This window comes from Daphnia magna, linkage group LG5 (assembly GCF_020631705.1).
Source record: "Daphnia magna isolate NIES linkage group LG5, ASM2063170v1.1, whole genome shotgun sequence".
Lineage (NCBI taxonomy): Eukaryota > Metazoa > Arthropoda > Branchiopoda > Diplostraca > Daphniidae > Daphnia > Daphnia magna.
Window position 1 is genome coordinate 10,449,839 of NC_059186.1, and position 24,164 is coordinate 10,474,002.

The following is a 24,164-nucleotide window of genomic DNA, read 5'->3' on the forward strand; positions in this document are numbered from 1 at the left end:
CTAAATCGAAATCAAGTAATTTAAGCCAGATTTGAAATTTGGCCAAAATTGAAAAAGTGGGAAGGCTATACCCTTCCCACTTTTGTCAAAATCTGCAAAAAACGACATCTCTTGGAATTCCCTGAAAATCACTCATTATAATCAAAATTGAACGCTGAATTCGAATAAGTGATTGGTTTTCTTGTTAACTCAGCCGTTTAAAAAATATAATAAAACAAATGCTGTGAGAGCCCAACATTAGATTTAGTTTTTTACGTTTAATTCCTAAACAATAAGGCCAATTGAAAAATAAACTTGATTTCCGTGATTATCATTCAATTCTAAATCGAAATCAAGTAATTTAAGCCAGATTTGAAATTTGGCCAAAATTGAAAAAGTGGGAAGGCTATACCCTTCCCACTTTTGTCAAAATCTGCAAAAAACGACATCTCTTGGAATTCCCTGAAAATCACTCATTATAATCAAAATTGAACGCTGAATTCGAATAAGTGATTGGTTTTCTTGTTAACTCAGCCGTTTTAAAATATAATAAAACAAATGCTGTTAGAGCCCAACATTAGATTTAGTTTTTTACGTTTAATTCCTAAACAATAAGGCCAATTGAAAAATAAACTTGATTTCCGTGATTATCATTCAATTCTAAATCGAAATCAAGTAATTTAAGCCAGATTTGAAATTTGGCCAAAATTGAAAAAGTGGGAAGGCTATACCCTTCCCACTTTTGTCAAAATCTGCAAAAAATGTCATCTCTTGGAATTCCCTGAAAATCACTCATTATAATCAAAATTGAACGCTGAATTCGAATAAGTGATTGGTTTTCTTGTTAACTCAGCCGTTTTAAAAATATAATAAAACAAATGCTGTTAGAGCCCAACATTAGATTTAGTTTTTTACGTTTAATTCCTAAACAATAAGGCCAATTGAAAAATAAACTTGATTTCCGTGATTATCATTCAATTCTAAATCGAAATCAAGTAATTTAAACCAGATTTGAAATTTGGCCAAAATTGAAAAAGTGGGAAGGCTATACCCTTCCCACTTTTGTCAAAATCTGCAAAAAACGACATCTCTTGGAATTCCCTGAAAATCACTCATTATAATCAAAATTGAACGCTGAATTCGAATAAGTGATTGGTTTTCTTGTTAACTCAGCCGTTTTAAAAATATAATAAAACAAATGCTGTTAGAGCCCAACATTAGATTTAGTTTTTTACGTTTAATTCCTAAAAAAAAGGCCAATTGAAAAATAAACTTGATTTCCGTGATTATCATTCAATTCTAAATCGAAATCAAGTAATTTAAGCCAGATTTGAAATTTGGCCAAAATTGAAAAAGTGGGAAGGCTATACCCTTCCCACTTTTGTCAAAATCTGCAAAAAACGACATCTCTTGGAATTCCCTGAAAATCACTCATTATAATCAAAATTGAACGCTGAATTCGAATAAGTGATTGGTTTTCTTGTTAACTCAGCCGTTTAAAAAATATAATAAAACAAATGCTGTTAGAGCCCAACATTAGATTTAGTTTTTTACGTTTAATTCCTAAACAATAAGGCCAATTGAAAAATAAACTTGATTTCCGTGATTATCATTCAATTCTAAATCGAAATCAAGTAATTTAAGCCAGATTTGAAATTTGGCCAAAATTGAAAAAGTGGGAAGGCTATACCCTTCCCACTTTTGTCAAAATCTGCAAAAAACGACATCTCTTGGAATTCCCTGAAAATCACTCATTATAATCAAAATTGAACGCTGAATTCGAATAAGTGATTGGTTTTCTTGTTAACTCAGCCGTTTTAAAATATAATAAAACAAATGCTGTTAGAGCCCAACATTAGATTTAGTTTTTTACGTTTAATTCCTAAACAATAAGGCCAATTGAAAAATAAACTTGATTTCCGTGATTATCATTCAATTCTAAATCGAAATCAAGTAATTTAAGCCAGATTTGAAATTTGGCCAAAATTGAAAAAGTGGGAAGGCTATACCCTTCCCACTTTTGTCAAAATCTGCAAAAAATGTCATCTCTTGGAATTCCCTGAAAATCACTCATTATAATCAAAATTGAACGCTGAATTCGAATAAGTGATTGGTTTTCTTGTTAACTCAGCCGTTTTAAAAATATAATAAAACAAATGCTGTTAGAGCCCAACATTAGATTTAGTTTTTTACGTTTAATTCCTAAACAATAAGGCCAATTGAAAAATAAACTTGATTTCCGTGATTATCATTCAATTCTAAATCGAAATCAAGTAATTTAAACCAGATTTGAAATTTGGCCAAAATTGAAAAAGTGGGAAGGCTATACCCTTCCCACTTTTGTCAAAATCTGCAAAAAACGACATCTCTTGGAATTCCCTGAAAATCACTCATTATAATCAAAATTGAACGCTGAATTCGAATAAGTGATTGGTTTTCTTGTTAACTCAGCCGTTTTAAAAATATAATAAAACAAATGCTGTTAGAGCCCAACATTAGATTTAGTTTTTTACGTTTAATTCCTAAAAAAAAGGCCAATTGAAAAATAAACTTGATTTCCGTGATTATCATTCAATTCTAAATCGAAATCAAGTAATTTAAGCCAGATTTGAAATTTGGCCAAAATTGAAAAAGTGGGAAGGCTATACCCTTCCCACTTTTGTCAAAATCTGCAAAAAACGACATCTCTTGGAATTCCCTGAAAATCACTCATTATAATCAAAATTGAACGCTGAATTCGAATAAGTGATTGGTTTTCTTGTTAACTCAGCCGTTTTAAAATATAATAAAACAAATGCTGTTAGAGCCCAACATTAGATTTAGTTTTTTACGTTTAATTCCTAAACAATAAGGCCAATTGAAAAATAAACTTGATTTCCGTGATTATCATTCAATTCTAAATCGAAATCAAGTAATTTAAGCCAGATTTGAAATTTGGCCAAAATTGAAAAAGTGGGAAGGCTATACCCTTCCCACTTTTGTCAAAATCTGCAAAAAACGACATCTCTTGGAATTCCCTGAAAATCACTCATTATAATCAAAATTGAACGCTGAATTCGAATAAGTGATTGGTTTTCTTGTTAACTCAGCCGTTTTAAAATATAATAAAACAAATGCTGTTAGAGCCCAACATTAGATTTAGTTTTTTACGTTTAATTCCTAAACAATAAGGCCAATTGAAAAATAAACTTGATTTCCGTGATTATCATTCAATTCTAAATCGAAATCAAGTAATTTAAGCCAGATTTGAAATTTGGCCAAAATTGAAAAAGTGGGAAGGCTATACCCTTCCCACTTTTGTCAAAATCTGCAAAAAACGACATCTCTTGGAATTCCCTGAAAATCACTCATTATAATCAAAATTGAACGCTGAATTCGAATAAGTGATTGGTTTTCTTGTTAACTCAGCCGTTTTAAAAATATAATAAAACAAATGCTGTTAGAGCCCAACATTAGATTTAGTTTTTTACGTTTAATTCCTAAAAAAAAGGCCAATTGAAAAATAAACTTGATTTCCGTGATTATCATTCAATTCTAAATCGAAATCAAGTAATTTAAGCCAGATTTGAAATTTGGCCAAAATTGAAAAAGTGGGAAGGCTATACCCTTCCCACTTTTGTCAAAATCTGCAAAAAACGACATCTCTTGGAATTCCCTGAAAATCACTCATTATAATCAAAATTGAACGCTGAATTCGAATAAGTGATTGGTTTTCTTGTTAACTCAGCCGTTTTAAAATATAATAAAACAAATGCTGTTAGAGCCCAACATTAGATTTAGTTTTTTACGTTTAATTCCTAAACAATAAGGCCAATTGAAAAATAAACTTGATTTCCGTGATTATCATTCAATTCTAAATCGAAATCAAGTAATTTAAGCCAGATTTGAAATTTGGCCAAAATTGAAAAAGTGGGAAGGCTATACCCTTCCCACTTTTGTCAAAATCTGCAAAAAACGACATCTCTTGGAATTCCCTGAAAATCACTCATTATAATCAAAATTGAACGCTGAATTCGAATAAGTGATTGGTTTTCTTGTTAACTCAGCCGTTTAAAAAATATAATAAAACAAATGCTGTTAGAGCCCAACATTAGATTTAGTTTTTTACGTTTAATTCCTAAACAATAAGGCCAATTGAAAAATAAACTTGATTTCCGTGATTATCATTCAATTCTAAATCGAAATCAAGTAATTTAAGCCAGATTTGAAATTTGGCCAAAATTGAAAAAGTGGGAAGGCTATACCCTTCCCACTTTTGTCAAAATCTGCAAAAAACGACATCTCTTGGAATTCCCTGAAAATCACTCATTATAATCAAAATTGAACGCTGAATTCGAATAAGTGATTGGTTTTCTTGTTAACTCAGCCGTTTTAAAAATATAATAAAACAAATGCTGTTAGAGCCCAACATTAGATTTAGTTTTTTACGTTTAATTCCTAAACAATAAGGCCAATTGAAAAATAAACTTGATTTCCATGATTATCATTCAATTCTAAATCGAAATCAAGTAATTTAAGCCAGATTTGAAATTTGGCCAAAATTGAAAAAGTGGGAAGGCTATACCCTTCCCACTTTTGTCAAAATCTGCAAAAAACGACATCTCTTGGAATTCCCTGAAAATCACTCATTATAATCAAAATTGAACGCTGAATTCGAATAAGTGATTGGTTTTCTTGTTAACTCAGCCGTTTTAAAATATAATAAAACAAATGCTGTTAGAGCCCAACATTAGATTTAGTTTTTTACGTTTAATTCCTAAACAATAAGGCCAATTGAAAAATAAACTTGATTTCCGTGATTATCATTCAATTCTAAATCGAAATCAAGTAATTTAAGCCAGATTTGAAATTTGGCCAAAATTGAAAAAGTGGGAAGGCTATACCCTTCCCACTTTTGTCAAAATCTGCAAAAAACGACATCTCTTGGAATTCCCTGAAAATCACTCATTATAATCAAAATTGAACGCTGAATTCGAATAAGTGATTGGTTTTCTTGTTAACTCAGCCGTTTTAAAATATAATAAAACAAATGCTGTTAGAGCCCAACATTAGATTTAGTTTTTTACGTTTAATTCCTAAACAATAAGGCCAATTGAAAAATAAACTTGATTTCCGTGATTAACATTCAATTCTAAATCGAAATCAAGTAATTTAAGCCAGATTTGAAATTTGGCCAAAATTGAAAAAGTGGGAAGGCTATACTATCCTTCCCACTTTTGTCAAAATCTGCAAAAAACGACATCTCTTGGAATTCCCTGAAAATCACTCATTATAATCAAAATTGAACGCTGAATTCGAATAAGTGATTGGTTTTCTTGTTAACTCAGCCGTTTTAAAATATAATAAAACAAATGCTGTTAGAGCCCAACATTAGATTTAGTTTTTTACGTTTAATTCCTAAACAATAAGGCCAATTGAAAAATAAACTTGATTTCCGTGATTATCATTCAATTCTAAATCGAAATCAAGTAATTTAAGCCAGATTTGAAATTTGGCCAAAATTGAAAAAGTGGGAAGGCTATACCCTTCCCACTTTTGTCAAAATCTGCAAAAAACGACATCTCTTGGAATTCCCTGAAAATCACTCATTATAATCAAAATTGAACGCTGAATTCGAATAAGTGGTTGGTTTTCTTGTTAACTCAGCCGTTTTAAAAATATAATAAAACAAATGCTGTTAGAGCCCAACATTAGATTTAGTTTTTTACGTTTAATTCCTAAACAATAAGGCCAATTGAAAAATAAACTTGATTTCCGTGATTATCATTCAATTCTAAATCGAAATCAAGTAATTTAAGCCAGATTTGAAATTTGGCCAAAATTGAAAAAGTGGGAAGGCCCTTCCCACTTTTGTCAAAATCTGCAAAAAACGACATCTCTTGGAATTCCCTGAAAATCACTCATTATAATCAAAATTGAACGCTGAATTCGAATAAGTGATTGGTTTTCTTGTTAACTCAGCCATTTAAAAATTTAATAAAACAAATGCTGTTAGAGCCCAACATTAGATTTAGTTTTTTACGTTTAATTCCTAAACAATAAGGCCAATTGAAAAATAAACTTGATTTCCGTGATTATCATTCAATTCTAAATCGAAATCAAGTAATTTAAGCCAGATTTGAAATTTGGCCAAAATTGAAAAAGTGGGAAGGCTATACCCTTCCCACTTTTGTCAAAATCTGCAAAAAACGTCATCTCTTGGAATTTCCCTGAAAATCACTCATTATAATCAAAATTGAACGCTGAATTCGAATAAGTGATTGGTTTTCTTGTTAACTCAGCCGTTTTAAAATATAATAAAACAAATGCTGTTAGAGCCCAACATTAGATTTAGTTTTTTACGTTTAATTCCTAAACAATAAGGCCAATTGAAAAAAAAAACTTGATTTCCGTGATTATCATTCAATTCTAAATCGAAATCAAGTAATTTAAGCCAGATTTGAAATTTGGCCAAAATTGAAAAAGTGGGAAGGCCCTTCCCACTTTTGTCAAAATCTGCAAAAAACGACATCTCTTGGAATTCCCTGAAAATCACTCATTATAATCAAAATTGAACGCTGAATTCGAATAAGTGATTGGTTTTCTTGTTAACTCAGCCATTTAAAAATTTAATAAAACAAATGCTGTTAGAGCCCAACATTAGATTTAGTTTTTTACGTTTAATTCCTAAACAATAAGGCCAATTGAAAAATAAACTTGATTTCCGTGATTATCATTCAATTCTAAATCGAAATCAAGTAATTTAAGCCAGATTTGAAATTTGGCCAAAATTGAAAAAGTGGGAAGGCTATACCCTTCCCACTTTTGTCAAAATCTGCAAAAAACGTCATCTCTTGGAATTCCCTGAAAATCACTCATTATAATCAAAATTGAACGCTGAATTCGAATAAGTGATTGGTTTTCTTGTTAACTCAGCCGTTTTAAAATATAATAAAACAAATGCTGTTAGAGCCCAACATTAGATTTAGTTTTTTACGTTTAATTCCTAAACAATAAGGCCAATTGAAAAAAAAACTTGATTTCCGTGATTATCATTCAATTCTAAATCGAAATCAAGTAATTTAAGCCATATTTGAAATTTGGCCAAAATTGAAAAAGTGGGAAGGCTATACCCTTCCCACTTTTGTCAAAATCTGCAAAAAACGACATCTCTTGGAATTCCCTGAAAATCACTCATTATAATCAAAATTGAACGCTGAATTCGAATAAGTGATTGGTTTTCTTGTTAACTCAGCCGTTTTAAAAATATAATAAAACAAATGCTGTTAGAGCCCAACATTAGATTTAGTTTTTTACGTTTAATTCCTAAACAATAAGGCCAATTGAAAAATAAACTTGATTTCCGTGATTATCATTCAATTCTAAATCGAAATCAAGTAATTTAAGCCAGATTTGAAATTTGGCCAAAATTGAAAAAGTGGGAAGGCCCTTCCCACTTTTGTCAAAATCTGCAAAAAACGACATCTCTTGGAATTCCCTGAAAATCACTCATTATAATCAAAATTGAACGCTGAATTCGAATAAGTGATTGGTTTTCTTGTTAACTCAGCCGTTTTAAAAATATAATAAAACAAATGCTGTTAGAGCCCAACATTAGATTTAGTTTTTTACGTTTAATTCCTAAACAATAAGGCCAATTGAAAAATAAACTTGATTTCCGTGATTATCATTCAATTCTAAATCGAAATCAAGTAATTTAAGCCAGATTTGAAATTTGGCCAAAATTGAAAAAGTGGGAAGGCTATACCCTTCCCACTTTTGTCAAAATCTGCAAAAAACGACATCTCTTGGAATTCCCTGAAAATCACTCATTATAATCAAAATTGAACGCTGAATTCGAATAAGTGATTGGTTTTCTTGTTAACTCAGCCGTTTTAAAAATATAATAAAACAAATGCTGTTAGAGCCCAACATTAGATTTAGTTTTTTACGTTTAATTCCTAAACAATAAGGCCAATTGAAAAATAAACTTGATTTCCGTGATTATCATTCAATTCTAAATCGAAATCAAGTAATTTAAGCCAGATTTGAAATTTGGCCAAAATTGAAAAAGTGGGAAGGCTATACCCTTCCCACTTTTGTCAAAATCTGCAAAAAACGACATCTCTTGGAATTCCCTGAAAATCACTCATTATAATCAAAATTGAACGCTGAATTCGAATAAGTGATTGGTTTTCTTGTTAACTCAGCCGTTTTAAAAATATAATAAAACAAATGCTGTTAGAGCCCAACATTAGATTTAGTTTTTTACGTTTAATTCCTAAACAATAAGGCCAATTGAAAAATAAACTTGATTTCCGTGATTATCATTCAATTCTAAATCGAAATCAAGTAATTTAAGCCAGATTTGAAATTTGGCCAAAATTGAAAAAGTGGGAAGGCTATACCCTTCCCACTTTTGTCAAAATCTGCAAAAAACGACATCTCTTGGAATTCCCTGAAAATCACTCATTATAATCAAAATTGAACGCTGAATTCGAATAAGTGATTGGTTTTCTTGTTAACTCAGCCGTTTTAAAATATAATAAAACAAATGCTGTTAGAGCCCAACATTAGATTTAGTTTTTTACGTTTAATTCCTAAACAATAAGGCCAATTGAAAAATAAACTTGATTTCCGTGATTATCATTCAATTCTAAATCGAAATCAAGTAATTTAAGCCAGATTTGAAATTTGGCCAAAATTGAAAAAGTGGGAAGGCTATACCCTTCCCACTTTTGTCAAAATCTGCAAAAAACGACATCTCTTGGAATTCCCTGAAAATCACTCATTATAATCAAAATTGAACGCTGAATTCGAATAAGTGATTGGTTTTCTTGTTAACTCAGCCGTTTTAAAAATATAATAAAACAAATGCTGTTAGAGCCCAACATTAGATTTAGTTTTTTACGTTTAATTCCTAAACAATAAGGCCAATTGAAAAATAAACTTGATTTCCGTGATTATCATTCAATTCTAAATCGAAATCAAGTAATTTAAGCCAGATTTGAAATTTGGCCAAAATTGAAAAAGTGGGAAGGCTATACCCTTCCCACTTTTGTCAAAATCTGCAAAAAACGACATCTCTTGGAATTCCCTGAAAATCACTCATTATAATCAAAATTGAACGCTGAATTCGAATAAGTGATTGGTTTTCTTGTTAACTCAGCCGTTTTAAAAATATAATAAAACAAATGCTGTTAGAGCCCAACATTAGATTTAGTTTTTTACGTTTAATTCCTAAACAATAAGGCCAATTGAAAAATAAACTTGATTTCCGTGATTATCATTCAATTCTAAATCGAAATCAAGTAATTTAAGCCAGATTTGAAATTTGGCCAAAATTGAAAAAGTGGGAAGGCTATACCCTTCCCACTTTTGTCAAAATCTGCAAAAAACGACATCTCTTGGAATTCCCTGAAAATCACTCATTATAATCAAAATTGAACGCTGAATTCGAATAAGTGATTGGTTTTCTTGTTAACTCAGCCATTTTAAAAATTTAATAAAACAAATGCTGTTAGAGCCCAACATTAGATTTAGTTTTTTACGTTTAATTCCTAAACAATAAGGCCAATTGAAAAATAAACTTGATTTCCGTGATTATCATTCAATTCTAAATCGAAATCAAGTAATTTAAGCCAGATTTGAAATTTGGCCAAAATTGAAAAAGTGGGAAGGCTATACCCTTCCCACTTTTGTCAAAATCTGCAAAAAACGACATCTCTTGGAATTCCCTGAAAATCACTCATTATAATCAAAATTGAACGCTGAATTCGAATAAGTGATTGGTTTTCTTGTTAACTCAGCCGTTTACAAAATATAATAAAACAAATGCTGTTAGAGCCCAACATTAGATTTAGTTTTTTACGTTTAATTCCTAAACAATAAGGCCAATTGAAAAATAAACTTGATTTCCGTGATTATCATTCAATTCTAAATCGAAATCAAGTAATTTAAGCCAGATTTGAAATTTGGCCAAAATTGAAAAAGTGGGAAGGCTATACCCTTCCCACTTTTGTCAAAATCTGCAAAAAACGACATCTCTTGGAATTCCCTGAAAATCACTCATTATAATCAAAATTGAACGCTGAATTCGAATAAGTGATTGGTTTTCTTGTTAACTCAGCCGTTTTAAAAATATAATAAAACAAATGCTGTTAGAGCCCAACATTAGATTTAGTTTTTTACGTTTAATTCCTAAACAATAAGGCCAATTGAAAAATAAACTTGATTTCCGTGATTATCATTCAATTCTAAATCGAAATCAAGTAATTTAAGCCAGATTTGAAATTTGGCCAAAATTGAAAAAGTGGGAAGGCTATACCCTTCCCACTTTTGTCAAAATCTGCAAAAAACGACATCTCTTGGAATTCCCTGAAAATCACTCATTATAATCAAAATTGAACGCTGAATTCGAATAAGTGATTGGTTTTCTTGTTAACTCAGCCGTTTTAAAATATAATAAAACAAATGCTGTTAGAGCCCAACATTAGATTTAGTTTTTTACGTTTAATTCCTAAACAATAAGGCCAATTGAAAAATAAACTTGATTTCCGTGATTATCATTCAATTCTAAATCGAAATCAAGTAATTTAAAGCCATATTTGAAATTTGGCCAAAATTGAAAAAGTGGGAAGGCCCTTCCCACTTTTGTCAAAATCTGCAAAAAACGACATCTCTTGGAATTCCCTGAAAATCACTCATTATAATCAAAATTGAACGCTGAATTCGAATAAGTGATTGGTTTTCTTGTTAACTCAGCCATTTAAAAATTTAATAAAACAAATGCTGTTAGAGCCCAACATTAGATTTAGTTTTTTACGTTTAATTCCTAAACAATAAGGCCAATTGAAAAATAAACTTGATTTCCGTGATTATCATTCAATTCTAAATCGAAATCAAGTAATTTAAGCCAGATTTGAAATTTGGCCAAAATTGAAAAAGTGGGAAGGCTATACCCTTCCCACTTTTGTCAAAATCTGCAAAAAACGACATCTCTTGGAATTCCCTGAAAATCACTCATTATAATCAAAATTGAACGCTGAATTCGAATAAGTGATTGGTTTTCTTGTTAACTCAGCCATTTTAAAAATATAATAAAACAAATGCTGTTAGAGCCCAACATTAGATTTAGGTTTTTACGTTTAATTCCTAAACAATAAGGCCAATTGAAAAATAAACTTGATTTCCGTGATTATCTTTCAATTCTAAATCGAAATCAAGTAATTTAAGCCAGATTTGAAATTTGGCCAAAATTGAAAAAGTGGGAAGGCTATACCCTTCCCACTTTTGTCAAAATCTGCAAAAAACGACATCTCTTGGAATTCCCTGAAAATCACTCATTATAATCAAAATTGAACGCTGAATTCGAATAAGTGATTGGTTTTCTTGTTAACTCAGCCGTTTTAAAAATATAATAAAACAAATGCTGTTAGAGCCCAACATTAGATTTAGTTTTTTACGTTTAATTCCTAAACAATAAGGCCAATTGAAAAATAAACTTGATTTCCGTGATTATCATTCAATTCTAAATCGAAATCAAGTAATTTAAGCCATATTTGAAATTTGGCCAAAATTGAAAAAGTGGGAAGGCTATACCCTTCCCACTTTTGTCAAAATCTGCAAAAAACGACATCTCTTGGAATTCCCTGAAAATCACTCATTATAATCAAAATTGAACGCTGAATTCGAATAAGTGATTGGTTTTCTTGTTAACTCAGCCATTTAAAAATTTAATAAAACAAATGCTGTTAGAGCCCAACATTAGATTTAGTTTTTTACGTTTAATTCCTAAACAATAAGGCCAATTGAAAAATAAACTTGATTTCCGTGATTATCATTCAATTCTAAATCGAAATCAAGTAATTTAAGCCAGATTTGAAATTTGGCCAAAATTGAAAAAGTGGGAAGGCTATACCCTTCCCACTTTTGTCAAAATCTGCAAAAAACGACATCTCTTGGAATTCCCTGAAAATCACTCATTATAATCAAAATTGAACGCTGAATTCGAATAAGTGATTGGTTTTCTTGTTAACTCAGCCGTTTTAAAAATATAATAAAACAAATGCTGTTAGAGCCCAACATTAGATTTAGTTTTTTACATTTAATTCCTAAACAATAAGGCCAATTGAAAAATAAACTTGATTTCCGTGATTATCATTCAATTCTAAATCGAAATCAAGTAATTTAAGCCAGATTTGAAATTTGGCCAAAATTGAAAAAGTGGGAAGGCTATACCCTTCCCACTTTTGTCAAAATCTGCAAAAACGACATCTCTTGGAATTCCCTGAAAATCACTCATTATAATCAAAATTGAACGCTGAATTCGAATAAGTGATTGGTTTTCTTGTTAACTCAGCCGTTTTAAAAATATAATAAAACAAATGGTGTTAGAGCCCAACATTAGATTTAGTTTTTTACGTTTAATTCCTAAACAATAAGGCCAATTGAAAAATAAACTTGATTTCCGTGATTATCATTCAATTCTAAATCGAAATCAAGTAATTTAAGCCAGATTTGAAATTTGGCCAAAATTGAAAAAGTGGGAAGGCCCTTCCCACTTTTGTCAAAATCTGCAAAAAACGACATCTCTTGGAATTCCCTGAAAATCACTCATTATAATCAAAATTGAACGCTGAATTCGAATAAGTGATTGGTTTTCTTGTTAACTCAGCCATTTAAAAATTTAATAAAACAAATGCTGTTAGAGCCCAACATTAGATTTAGTTTTTTACGTTTAATTCCTAAACAATAAGGCCAATTGAAAAATAAACTTGATTTCCGTGATTATCATTCAATTCTAAATCGAAATCAAGTAATTTAAGCCAGATTTGAAATTTGGCCAAAATTGAAAAAGTGGGAAGGCTATACCCTTCCCACTTTTGTCAAAATCTGCAAAAAACGTCATCTCTTGGAATTCCCTGAAAATCACTCATTATAATCAAAATTGAACGCTGAATTCGAATAAGTGATTGGTTTTCTTGTTAACTCAGCCGTTTTAAAATATAATAAAACAAATGCTGTTAGAGCCCAACATTAGATTTAGTTTTTTACGTTTAATTCCTAAACAATAAGGCCAATTGAAAAAAAAACTTGATTTCCGTGATTATCATTCAATTCTAAATCGAAATCAAGTAATTTAAGCCATATTTGAAATTTGGCCAAAATTGAAAAAGTGGGAAGGCTATACCCTTCCCACTTTTGTCAAAATCTGCAAAAAACGACATCTCTTGGAATTCCCTGAAAATCACTCATTATAATCAAAATTGAACGCTGAATTCGAATAAGTGATTGGTTTTCTTGTTAACTCAGCCGTTTTAAAAATATAATAAAACAAATGCTGTTAGAGCCCAACATTAGATTTAGTTTTTTACGTTTAATTCCTAAACAATAAGGCCAATTGAAAAATAAACTTGATTTCCGTGATTATCATTCAATTCTAAATCGAAATCAAGTAATTTAAGCCAGATTTGAAATTTGGCCAAAATTGAAAAAGTGGGAAGGCCCTTCCCACTTTTGTCAAAATCTGCAAAAAACGACATCTCTTGGAATTCCCTGAAAATCACTCATTATAATCAAAATTGAACGCTGAATTCGAATAAGTGATTGGTTTTCTTGTTAACTCAGCCGTTTTAAAAATATAATAAAACAAATGCTGTTAGAGCCCAACATTAGATTTAGTTTTTTACGTTTAATTCCTAAACAATAAGGCCAATTGAAAAATAAACTTGATTTCCGTGATTATCATTCAATTCTAAATCGAAATCAAGTAATTTAAGCCAGATTTGAAATTTGGCCAAAATTGAAAAAGTGGGAAGGCTATACCCTTCCCACTTTTGTCAAAATCTGCAAAAAACGACATCTCTTGGAATTCCCTGAAAATCACTCATTATAATCAAAATTGAACGCTGAATTCGAATAAGTGATTGGTTTTCTTGTTAACTCAGCCGTTTTAAAAATATAATAAAACAAATGCTGTTAGAGCCCAACATTAGATTTAGTTTTTTACGTTTAATTCCTAAACAATAAGGCCAATTGAAAAATAAACTTGATTTCCGTGATTATCATTCAATTCTAAATCGAAATCAAGTAATTTAAGCCAGATTTGAAATTTGGCCAAAATTGACAAAGTGGGAAGGCTATACCCTTCCCACTTTTGTCAAAATCTGCAAAAAACGACATCTCTTGGAATTCCCTGAAAATCACTCATTATAATCAAAATTGAACGCTGAATTCGAATAAGTGATTGGTTTTCTTGTTAACTCAGCCGTTTTAAAAATATAATAAAACAAATGCTGTTAGAGCCCAACATTAGATTTAGTTTTTTACGTTTAATTCCTAAACAATAAGGCCAATTGAAAAATAAACTTGATTTCCGTGATTATCATTCAATTCTAAATCGAAATCAAGTAATTTAAGCCAGATTTGAAATTTGGCCAAAATTGAAAAAGTGGGAAGGCTATACCCTTCCCACTTTTGTCAAAATCTGCAAAAAACGACATCTCTTGGAATTCCCTGAAAATCACTCATTATAATCAAAATTGAACGCTGAATTCGAATAAGTGATTGGTTTTCTTGTTAACTCAGCCGTTTTAAAATATAATAAAACAAATGCTGTTAGAGCCCAACATTAGATTTAGTTTTTTACGTTTAATTCCTAAACAATAAGGCCAATTGAAAAATAAACTTGATTTCCGTGATTATCATTCAATTCTAAATCGAAATCAAGTAATTTAAGCCAGATTTGAAATTTGGCCAAAATTGAAAAAGTGGGAAGGCTATACCCTTCCCACTTTTGTCAAAATCTGCAAAAAACGACATCTCTTGGAATTCCCTGAAAATCACTCATTATAATCAAAATTGAACGCTGAATTCGAATAAGTGATTGGTTTTCTTGTTAACTCAGCCGTTTTAAAAATATAATAAAACAAATGCTGTTAGAGCCCAACATTAGATTTAGTTTTTACGTTTAATTCCTAAACAATAAGGCCAATTGAAAAATAAACTTGATTTCCGTGATTATCATTCAATTCTAAATCGAAATCAAGTAATTTAAGCCAGATTTGAAATTTGGCCAAAATTGAAAAAGTGGGAAGGCTATACCCTTCCCACTTTTGTCAAAATCTGCAAAAAACGACATCTCTTGGAATTCCCTGAAAATCACTCATTATAATCAAAATTGAACGCTGAATTCGAATAAGTGATTGGTTTTCTTGTTAACTCAGCCGTTTTAAAAATATAATAAAACAAATGCTGTTAGAGCCCAACATTAGATTTAGTTTTTTACGTTTAATTCCTAAACAATAAGGCCAATTGAAAAATAAACTTGATTTCCGTGATTATCATTCAATTCTAAATCGAAATCAAGTAATTTAAGCCATATTTGAAATTTGGCCAAAATTGAAAAAGTGGGAAGGCTCCTTCCCACTTTTGTCAAAATCTGCAAAAAACGACATCTCTTGGAATTCCCTGAAAATCACTCATTATAATCAAAATTGAACGCTGAATTCGAATAAGTGATTGGTTTTCTTGTTAACTCAGCCGTTTTAAAAATATAATAAAACAAATGCTGTTAGAGCCCAACATTAGATTTAGTTTTTTACGTTTAATTCCTAAACAATAAGGCCAATTGAAAAATAAACTTGATTTCCGTGATTATCATTCAATTCTAAATCGAAATCAAGTAATTTAAGCCAGATTTGAAATTTGGCCAAAATTGAAAAAGTGGGAAGGCTATACCCTTCCCACTTTTGTCAAAATCTGCAAAAAACGACATCTCTTGGAATTCCCTGAAAATCACTCATTATAATCAAAATTGAACGCTGAATTCGAATAAGTGATTGGTTTTCTTGTTAACTCAGCCGTTTTAAAAATATAATAAAACAAATGCTGTTAGAGCCCAACATTAGATTTAGGTTTTTACGTTTAATTCCTAAACAATAAGGCCAATTGAAAAATAAACTTGATTTCCGTGATTATCATTCAATTCTAAATCGAAATCAAGTAATTTAAGCCAGATTTGAAATTTGGCCAAAATTGAAAAAGTGGGAAGGCTATACCCTTCCCACTTTTGTCAAAATCTGCAAAAAACGACATCTCTTGGAATTCCCTGAAAATCACTCATCATAATCAAAATTGAACGCTGAATTCGAATAAGTGATTGGTTTTCTTGTTAACTCAGCCGTTTTAAAAATATAATAAAACAAATGCTGTTAGAGCCCAACATTAGATTTAGTTTTTTACGTTTAATTCCTAAACAATAAGGCCAATTGAAAAATAAACTTGATTTCCGTGATTATCATTCAATTCTAAATCGAAATCAAGTAATTTAAGCCATATTTGAAATTTGGCCAAAATTGAAAAAGTGGGAAGGCTATACCCTTCCCACTTTTGTCAAAATCTGCAAAAAACGACATCTCTTGGAATTCCCTGAAAATCACTCATTATAATCAAAATTGAACGCTGAATTCGAATAAGTGATTGGTTTTCTTGTTAACTCAGCCATTTTAAAAATATAATAAAACAAATGCTGTTAGAGCCCAACATTAGATTTAGGTTTTTACGTTTAATTCCTAAACAATAAGGCCAATTGAAAAATAAACTTGATTTCCGTGATTATCATTCAATTCTAAATCGAAATCAAGTAATTTAAGCCAGATTTGAAATTTGGCCAAAATTGAAAAAGTGGGAAGGCTATACCCTTCCCACTTTTGTCAAAATCTGCAAAAAACGACATCTCTTGGAATTCCCTGAAAATCACTCATTATAATCAAAATTGAACGCTGAATTCGAATAAGTGATTGGTTTTCTTGTTAACTCAGCCGTTTTAAAAATATAATAAAACAAATGCTGTTAGAGCCCAACATTAGATTTAGTTTTTTACGTTTAATTCCTAAACAATAAGGCCAATTGAAAAATAAACTTGATTTCCGTGATTATCATTCAATTCTAAATCGAAATCAAGTAATTTAAGCCAGATTTGAAATTTGGCCAAAATTGAAAAAGTGGGAAGGCTATACCCTTCCCACTTTTGTCAAAATCTGCAAAAAACGACATCTCTTGGAATTCCCTGAAAATCACTCATTATAATCAAAATTGAACGCTGAATTCGAATAAGTGATTGGTTTTCTTGTTAACTCAGCCGTTTTAAAAATTTAATAAAACAAATGCTGTTAGAGCCCAACATTAGATTTAGTTTTTTACGTTTAATTCCTAAACAATAAGGCCAATTGAAAAATAAACTTGATTTCCGTGATTATCATTCAATTCTAAATCGAAATCAAGTAATTTAAGCCAGATTTGAAATTTGGCCAAAATTGAAAAAGTGGGAAGGCTATACCCTTCCCACTTTTGTCAAAATCTGCAAAAAACGACATCTCTTGGAATTCCCTGAAAATCACTCATTATAATCAAAATTGAACGCTGAATTCGAATAAGTGATTGGTTTTCTTGTTAACTCAGCCGTTTTAAAAATATAATAAAACAAATGCTGTTAGAGCCCAACATTAGATTTAGTTTTTTACGTTTAATTCCTAAACAATAAGGCCAATTGAAAAATAAACTTGATTTCCGTGATTATCATTCAATTCTAAATTGAAATCAAGTAATTTAAGCCAGATTTGAAATTTGGCCAAAATTGACAAAGTGGGAAGGCTATACCCTTCCCACTTTTGTCAAAATCTGCAAAAAACGACATCTCTTGGAATTCCCTGAAAATCACTCATTATAATCAAAATTGAACGCTGAATTCGAATAAGTGATTGGTTTTCTTGTTAACTCAGCCGTTTTAAAAATATAATAAAACAAATGCTGTTAGAGCCCAACATTAGATTTAGTTTTTTACGTTTAATTCCTAAACAATAAGGCCAATTGAAAAATAAACTTGATTTCCGTGATTATCATTCAATTCTAAATCGAAATCAAGTAATTTAAGCCATATTTGAAATTTGGCCAAAATTGAAAAAGTGGGAAGGCTATACCCTTCCCACTTTTGTCAAAATCTGCAAAAAACGACATCTCTTGGAATTCCCTGAAAATCACTCATTATAATCAAAATTGAACGCTGAATTCGAATAAGTGATTGGTTTTCTTGTTAACTCAGCCGTTTTAAAATATAATAAAACAAATGCTGTTAGAGCCCAACATTAGATTTAGTTTTTTACGTTTAATTCCTAAACAATAAGGCCAATTGAAAAATAAACTTGATTTCCGTGATTATCATTCAATTCTAAATCGAAATCAAGTAATTTAAGCCATATTTGAAATTTGGCCAAAATTGAAAAAGTGGGAAGGCCCTTCCCACTTTTGTCAAAATCTGCAAAAAACGACATCTCTTGGAATTCCCTGAAAATCACTCATTATAATCAAAATTGAACGCTGAATTCGAATAAGTGATTGGTTTTCTTGTTAACTCAGCCGTTTTAAAAATATAATAAAACAAATGCTGTTAGAGCCCAACATTAGATTTAGTTTTTTACGTTTAATTCCTAAACAATAAGGCCAATTGAAAAATAAACTTGATTTCCGTGATTATCATTCAATTCTAAATCGAAATCAAGTAATTTAAGCCAGATTTGAAATTTGGCCAAAATTGAAAAAGTGGGAAGGCTATACCCTTCCCACTTTTGTCAAAATCTGCAAAAAACGACATCTCTTGGAATTCCCTGAAAATCACTCATTATAATCAAAATTGAACGCTGAATTCGAATAAGTGATTGGTTTTCTTGTTAACTCAGCCGTTTTAAAAATATAATAAAACAAATGCTGTTAGAGCCCAACATTAGATTTAGTTTTTTACGTTTAATTCCTAAACAATAAGGCCAATTGAAAAATAAACTTGATTTCCGTGATTATCATTCAATTCTAAATCGAAATCAAGTAATTTAAGCCATATTTGAAATTTGGCCAAAATTGAAAAAGTGGGAAGGCTATACCCTTCCCACTTTTGTCAAAATCTGCAAAAAACGACATCTCTTGGAATTCCCTGAAAATCACTCATTATAATCAAAATTGAACGCTGAATTCGAATAAGTGATTGGTTTTCTTGTTAACTCAGCCGTTTTAAAAATATAATAAAACAAATGCTGTTAGAGCCCAACATTAGATTTAGTTTTTTACGTTTAATTCCTAAACAATAAGGCCAATTGAAAAATAAACTTGATTTCCGTGATTATCATTCAATTCTAAATCGAAATCAAGTAATTTAAGCCAGATTTGAAATTTGGCCAAAATTGACAAAGTGGGAAGGCTATACCCTTCCCACTTTTGTCAAAATCTGCAAAAAACGACATCTCTTGGAATTCCCTGAAAATCACTCATTATAATCAAAATTGAACGCTGAATTCGAATAAGTGATTGGTTTTCTTGTTAACTCAGCCGTTTTAAAAATATAATAAAACAAATGCTGTTAGAGCCCAACATTAGATTTAGTTTTTTACGTTTAATTCCTAAACAATAAGGCCAATTGAAAAATAAACTTGATTTCCGTGATTATCATTCAATTCTAAATCGAAATCAAGTAATTTAAGCCAGATTTGAAATTTGGCCAAAATTGAAAAAGTGGGAAGGCTATACCCTTCCCACTTTTGTCAAAATCTGCAAAAAACGACATCTCTTGGAATTCCCTGAAAATCACTCATTATAATCAAAATTGAACGCTGAATTCGAATAAGTGATTGGTTTTCTTGTTAACTCAGCCGTTTAAAAATATAATAAAACAAATGCTGTTAGAGCCCAACATTAGATTTAGTTTTTTACGTTTAATTCCTAAACAATAAGGCCAATTGAAAAATAAACTTGATTTCCGTGATTATCATTCAATTCTAAATCGAAATCAAGTAATTTAAGCCATATTTGAAATTTGGCCAAAATTGAAAAAGTGGGAAGGCCCTTCCCACTTTTGTCAAAATCTGCAAAAAACGACATCTCTTGGAATTCCCTGAAAATCACTCATTATAATCAAAATTGAACGCTGAATTCGAATAAGTGATTGGTTTTCTTGTTAACTCAGCCGTTTTAAAAATATAATAAAACAAATGCTGTTAGAGCCCAACATTAGATTTAGTTTTTTACGTTTAATTCCTAAACAATAAGGCCAATTGAAAAATAAACTTGATTTCCGTGATTATCATTCAATTCTAAATCGAAATCAAGTAATTTAAGCCAGATTTGAAATTTGGCCAAAATTGAAAAAGTGGGAAGGCTATACCCTTCCCACTTTTGTCAAAATCTGCAAAAAACGACATCTCTTGGAATTCCCTGAAAATCACTCATTATAATCAAAATTGAACGCTGAATTCGAATAAGTGATTGGTTTTCTTGTTAACTCAGCCGTTTTAAAAATATAATAAAACAAATGCTGTTAGAGCCCAACATTAGATTTAGTTTTTTACGTTTAATTCCTAAACAATAAGGCCAATTGAAAAATAAACTTGATTTCCGTGATTATCATTCAATTCTAAATCGAAATCAAGTAATTTAAGCCAGATTTGAAATTTGGCCAAAATTGAAAAAGTGGGAAGGCTATACCCTTCCCACTTTTGTCAAAATCTGCAAAAAACGACATCTCTTGGAATTCCCTGAAAATCACTCATTATAATCAAAATTGAACGCTGAATTCGAATAAGTGATTGGTTTTCTTGTTAACTCAGCCGTTTAAAAATATAATAAAACAAATGCTGTTAGAGCCCAACATTAGATTTAGTTTTTTACGTTTAATTCCTAAACAATAAGGCCAATTGAAAAATAAACTTGATTTCCGTGATTATCATTCAATTCTAAATCGAAATCAAGTAATTTAAGCCATATTTGAAATTTGGCCAAAATTGAAAAAGTGGGAAGGCTCCCTTCCCACTTTTGTCAAAATCTGCAAAAAACGACATCTCTTGGAATTCCCTGAAAATCACTCATTATAATCAAAATTGAACGCTGAATTCGAATAAGTGATTGGTTTTCTTGTTAACTCAGCCGTTTTAAAAATATAATAAAACAAATGCTGTTAGAGCCCAACATTAGATTTAGTTTTTTACGTTTAATTCCTAAACAATAAGGCCAATTGAAAAATAAACTTGATTTCCGTGATTATCATTCAATTCTAAATCGAAATCAAGTAATTTAAGCCAGATTTGAAATTTGGCCAAAATTGAAAAAGTGGGAAGGCTATACCCTTCCCACTTTTGTCAAAATCTGCAAAAAACGACATCTCTTGGAATTCCCTGAAAATCACTCATTATAATCAAAATTGAACGCTGAATTCGAATAAGTGATTGGTTTTCTTGTTAACTCAGCCGTTTTAAAAATATAATAAAACAAATGCTGTTAGAGCCCAACATTAGATTTAGTTTTTTACGTTTAATTCCTAAACAATAAGGCCAATTGAAAAATAAACTTGATTTCCGTGATTATCATTCAATTCTAAATCGAAATCAAGTAATTTAAGCCAGATTTGAAATTTGGCCAAAATTGAAAAAGTGGGAAGGCTATACCCTTCCCCTTTTTTGTCAAAATCTGCAAAAAACGACATCTCTTGGAATTCCCTGAAAATCACTCATTATAATCAAAATTGAACGCTGAATTCGAATAAGTGATTGGTTTTCTTGTTAACTCAGCCTTTTTTAAAAAAAATATAATAAAACAAAAGCTGTTAGAGCCCAACATTAGATTTAGTTTTTTACGTTTAATTCCTAAACAATAAGGCCAATTGAAAAATAAACTTGATTTCCGTGATTATCATTCAATTCTAAATCGAAATCAAGTAATTTAAGCCAGATTTGAAATTTGGCCAAAATTGAAAAAGGGGGAAGGCTATACCCTTCCCACTTTTGTCAAAATCTGCAAAAAACGACATCTCTTGGAATTCCCTGAAAATCACTCATTATAATCAAAATTGAACGCTGAATTCGAATAAGTGATTGGTTTTCTTGTTAACTCAGCCGTTTTAAAAATATAATAAAACAAATGCTGTTAGAGCCCAACATTAGATTTAGTTTTTTACGTTTAATTCCTAAACAATAAGGCCAATTGAAAAATAAACTTGATTTCCGTGATTATCATTCAATTCTAAATCGAAATCAAGTAATTTAAGCCAGATTTGAAATTTGGCCAAAATTGAAAAAGTGGGAAGGCTATACCCTTCCCACTTTTGTCAAAATCTGCAAAAAACGACATCTCTTGGAATTCCCTGAAAATCACTCATTATAATCAAAATTGAACGCTGAATTCGAATAAGTGATTGGTTTTCTTGTTAACTCAGCCGTTTTAAAAATATAATAAAACAAATGCTGTTAGAGCCCAACATTAGATTTAGTTTTTTACGTTTAATTCCTAAACAATAAGGCCAATTGAAAAATAAACTTGATTTCCGTGATTATCATTCAATTCTAAATCGAAATCAAGTAATTTAAGCCAGATTTGAAATTTGGCCAAAATTGAAAAAGTGGGAAGGCTATACCCTTCCCACTTTTGTCAAAATCTGCAAAAAACGACATCTCTTGGAATTCCATGAAAATTACTCATTATAATCAAAATTGTACGCTGAATTCGAATAAGTGATCGGTTTTCTTGTTAAATCAGCCGTGAACAAAACAAAACTATTGCTTCGGTACTGCTGTGCTCGATGTTGGCATAATTCTGATTTCAGTTCGGGAAAACTCGAATGTCTTCTGCATGAAGTCTTTACACTTTTGTCCGCATTCAAAAAGTCAAGTTTATTTTGAAAATAATTAAGTGTCATTAAAATGAGGCCTGATTGATGGCACGAAAAAGTATCGTATTTGACTGGTTTTGCGTCTTCCCGTTTCGTACATATTTTAATCACAAGATGGTGCTCTATACCCTTTCCATATTATTAGGAAGTGCTTTTGGAATTCTGTTAATCGACAAGCAGGAAAAATAATGTCGACGACAGGGGCATCGAGCGACAAATTAACGAAAACTAAAAATACTGCACGAATTCTTAGGTGTTAAAAAAACAAACAATGTGTCGTTTTTGCCCCACTTTTCGCAGAATACCTTTTTAGATGCTCAAATCAATCCATCAAGGGTTGGGGGTGTTTGGATGTAATTTTCACAAATATTAATGCTGAACACCAAACGTTTTCTTCAGAAGTGTTTGTGACGGAGTCTTGAGTTATCCTAAAGTAAATGGAATTGCAATGAACGTACTGTATTTGTTCGATCCTTCTTCGAGCGATGGCACCGATACTGAATCGATAACGTTAACAGCTTTTTGATGTCTTTTCCATTTTTTGGGACGCGCATTATCTTCAACAGCTCGTAGAATATCTGGGAAAGTCTAACCTAAGAATACCCACCCAAAAACATTCCGAAAAGAGCCAGTTACTCTAAACTGTCAATTTTATTGAAAGAAGGACTGTTTCTTTACGGACAGCAATATCTCTTACAATGATACACGGGCTTCGTTAACACTGTCGCGTGTCACTGAACGAGGTTTGGGCACATCTTCTTCGTTACACATTTAAAAACACTTCTTAGTTCGTCAATGTACTGGGGTTAATCAAATGGGTTCCAGCCGGAAGGGTCTATCTCTTTCAATGAGACTTCATTTTTCCCTCGTTAGAATATCGAACTATGAAACTCTACAGCATCGAAAATCTCTCCCTATTTCTTAACTTCGGGAAAAAAGCAGGGTTTTTGTTCGTTTTCTTATTTTATGGGGTTGTACAACTTGCTAACAGATGGCGGTCATTACAAACGCTTTGCCGTGCTTCTATTTTTAATAACGCATTCTCTGGATCGGGTTATGGAATCATTTGTCACCGAAACTGCGTTAGGCTTTCAGATTTTATGTGCGATAAACGAGGCTTAGCTGCCAGGTCCCTGGCCGGGCTGCTTCTGAACGTATCTGCTGAGTATTCTTGGCGATTGGTGATCATTTCAGAGGGAGGCAAACCATTACAACCCTCATCGTATAGTGACTCATCTTCAGTCACGGGAAAATAAATAAGAAAAAAGACAAAAAATAAAACTCATTACAAACGGCGGCGAAGATAGAAATATACCTGGCATCGCAGATGGATGAAATGGGAAGTGCGCCAAACAGGAATCTCTGGCTCGTGCTCTCCGCTGGTTCGTCACTCCCGTCCAGCCCAATAAAGTTCAGGCAAGTCAACTGAAACTCCGCCTCTTCCCCTGTTGTAATCATCATAATATATTAGATTATAAGCCATGCCAGATTGATATTGACG

At 31.3% G+C, this 24,164-nt stretch overlaps 1 protein-coding gene across 10 annotated transcripts in view; it reads right to left on the minus strand.

The window, feature by feature from the left end:
- Positions 1-23,295: 23,295 nt before the first annotated feature.
- Positions 23,296-24,164, minus strand: part of LOC116923204 — a 213,801-nt gene continuing 212,932 nt past the window's right edge. For all 10 annotated transcript variants that reach the window (XR_006646703.1, XR_004394424.2, XR_006646702.1 and 7 more), the window contains 2 exons: positions 23,979-24,108; positions 23,296-23,899 (listed from right to left, as the gene is read on the minus strand). The gene's annotated coding sequence lies outside the window, so the exon portion shown is untranslated. The remainder of the gene's footprint in view (positions 23,900-23,978; positions 24,109-24,164) is intronic.